This window comes from Carya illinoinensis, chromosome 6 (genome assembly GCF_018687715.1).
Source record: "Carya illinoinensis cultivar Pawnee chromosome 6, C.illinoinensisPawnee_v1, whole genome shotgun sequence".
Taxonomy (NCBI): domain Eukaryota; kingdom Viridiplantae; phylum Streptophyta; class Magnoliopsida; order Fagales; family Juglandaceae; genus Carya; species Carya illinoinensis.
The window spans coordinates 7,154,856-7,158,210 of record NC_056757.1 but is presented as its reverse complement, the minus strand read 5'-3'; the positions used below and the strand labels follow the sequence as shown (position 1 = coordinate 7,158,210).

The 3,355-nt window shown below is 34.6% G+C and overlaps 1 pseudogene; it reads left to right on the top strand.

The window, feature by feature from the left end:
- The first annotated feature begins 1,842 nt into the window (after positions 1-1,842).
- Positions 1,843-3,042, top strand: LOC122314367 (annotated as a pseudogene).
- The last annotated feature ends 313 nt before the right edge of the window (positions 3,043-3,355 follow it).

The window sequence follows — 3,355 nt, the reverse complement described above, 5'->3', positions numbered from 1 at the left end:
AGGATATCTACTATTACATATAGTGTCATTTATAGTGTTAGAATAGAGAGTGTCATCTAATTGAGAAATACTTTTTGCAGTCGGCGTGCAGTCGGCTATAAAAAAAAATTAATACAGGACCTACATGAAAAAAAAAATTATTTTTATAACTTTTTATAATTCATGTAGGTCCCCTTGAATATAAAAAAATTTTTTTATAATTTTTTCTTATTCATTCCGTACAGCCGACTGCACGCCGACTGCATCTGGTGACTGTATGTAGCAAAGCCCCATCTAATTAGCCTATAACTGCAATATAATATGAAAAATATACTAAACAAGTCATGTGATACATATACTATTAAATATATATATATATATATTAGTTAATATCACATATAATATATATGTTATATAAATACATGAACATAGTTTCATGTATATAGTAGTCTATATTATATTAATTATACTATACGATATAACTTATACTATATACTATATAATATTCAATAGTATAATATATTTTAATTAAATATAATATAATATATACTATATATATAAAATTATAAATATAATATATAGTGTTTAATAATATATAAGTGCATTAAATATATTGCATTTAATATATTTAACAGTTAAAATATATTATAATTGAATTAATTATTATATTTAATATAATTAATACCGAATATTGCATTTAAATAACATTTATTTTCATGAAATTTGGATTAATTAAGGAAGGGTATTAATTTTCAGTTAATACGTTCGAACAGTATTAACTTACCGTTCGAATTGTACTACGTTCGAACTCTTCAAATAACGTTTGAACGGTGAATATGCATCATTCGAACGTTTATAATTTACCGTTCAAACGGTTTGTCAATTTCCCTCTAAAATAATTTTGTCTATCGCGTCAATATTACGTTCAAACGATAACAATTAAACGTTCGAATGGTTAATCATTAATGGTCGAACGGTTAACTTATTTGGGACAAAAAATTTCGTCCCTAAGAATAGTGTTCGAACGGTCTGGCATTCCGTCGTTATTTTGGAACGAAATTCAAATTTCATTTCAAAATCTCACTTTTTGGGACGATTTCCAATTCGTCCCAAAGTAATTTCATCCCAAAAAATGATTTTTGTTGTAGTGTATGGTGCTATATACGATTTTAAATTCTTAATAATTATATAATTTAGTGTTTTTTATTCCGAATTTAATTATATATCTCAATTCCTCACTACTTTAAAAGTTTAGCCATTAGGCAATATTATTGCTGGAAAAAAGCAAATTTTGACAAAAAGTTATATTATTCTGAAAAACATAATAATTTTGAAAAGATTATAGTAACCCCACAAAGAATTAAAAAAAAAAAAAGATAAAAAAAATTGAATAATTAAGATTGTCAATGAAAATGGGAAGAAAAAATAATAAAAAAATAAAGAAAAATTATTTCAATGGAATATAGAAACAATAAGATTGAAGTCAGGAAATTTTACGGGTTGTTTTGATACAAAAAGCTCTCAATTCATCTCATCTTATTATTACACGCTTTTAAAATTTTCATACAAATTAAAATATAATTAACAATTTAATTTTTCAAATCCAAAATAAAAATAATAATAAAATAATATTTTATTTAATTTTTAATTATAATTTTCATCTCATATTATTTTAACTTACCGTCTAAACCCTTAGAAAGATAAAAATATTAAAAAAAAAAATTAAGAAAATATTATTTTTACAAATTTAAAAACGTACTGGCCCAGATTCGGTGGGAGAAATTATTCATAGAACTGCAAGTTGTACGGCCCATTCACCTCTTCTATATATATAGCGACTTCGAGGAGCGAATTATGGCGGAGAGTGCACACACAGTACGGAGTCTGCTAAGAGGTAAGACCCATTTTCTTGACATGGCAGCACCCACTCAGTCTCTGGTATTCACAGTACGAAGGGGTAAGCCCGAGTTAATTGCTCCAGCTAAGCCCACACCCTACGAGTTCAAACAACTTTCTAATATCGACGATCAAGAGAGTCTTCGATTTCAAATCCCGGGGATACAATTTTATAGACACGATCCCTCGATGCAAGGGAGAGACCCTGTGAAAGTCATTAGAGAGGCACTTGCTCAAACACTTGTGTTTTACTATCCATTTGCGGGTAGGCTTAGAGAAGGGCCTGGAAGGAAACTTGTAGTAGAATGCACCGGTGAGGGTGTCGTATTCATCGAGGCAGATGCCGATGTTACACTTGAGCAGTTTGGTGATGCTCTTCGACCTCCATTCCCGTGGTTGGAGGAGCTTCTTTTTGACCTTCCAGGCTCTGGAGGGATTCTTCATTGCCCCTTACTGCTTATTCAGGTACAAATTCTGCTAAGGAACTTGGGAACTTTTTTAGCCCCCCCCCCCCCCCCCCCCCCCCCACCACAAAAGTGGAACATGTGTTGGAATCTTCATGGCTTTCATGCAGGTGACGCGGCTCAAATGCGGCGGGTTCATCTTCGGACTACGTCTCAACCACACGATGAGCGATGCCGCTGGTGTGGTCCAGTTCATGATAGCCGTGGGCGAGTTGGCTGGGGGCGGGTGCCCCTTCGGTCTTACCCGTATGGCAGAGACATCTCTTAAATGCGAGGGACCCAACACGGTTGACATGCACGCACCGCTAGTACGACGAGGTGATCGACACCAAGGGTGGCAACATCACTCCGCTCGAGGACATGATTAGTCGCTCCTTCTTTTTCGGCCGTACCGAGGTGTCTGCCATCCGTAGATTTGTACCGCATCACCTGCACCAGTCCACCACCTTTGAGGTGATCATCGCATGCCTTTGGCGATGCCGCACCATCGCGCTCCAGTTCGAAAGCAACGAGGAGGTGCGCATCAGTACAAGAACAACATATTTTTTGCTTTGATGGATTTAGATGATGATGGAAGGTTGAAGAATGTCTTTTGGACAGATCCACGTAATAGCATAGCCTATCAGGATTTTGGTGATGTAGTAATATTCAACACCACATTCCTAACAAATAGATAAGGGATGCCAAACCTGGTTGCAGTGTATGGATGATATAGCTCTAAAAGCTATTATCATAGATCAAGACGGAGCAATGAAAAATGTAATTGTTATTGTCTTTCCATAAACACAACATAGATTTTGCCTATGACATATTCTAAAAAAAAGTCCTCGAGAACCTTGGCTCTCATGGTGCCTACAAAATTGGGCTGAAAAATCAGTTGATGAAATGTGTGTATGACACGCAAAGTATTGAAGACTTTGAGAGTTATTGGGAGGGGTTAATGAACACTTACAACTTGCATGAGAACGCTTGGTTGCAAAGTTTATATCTTGAGTGTAGCCATTGGATACTGGTTT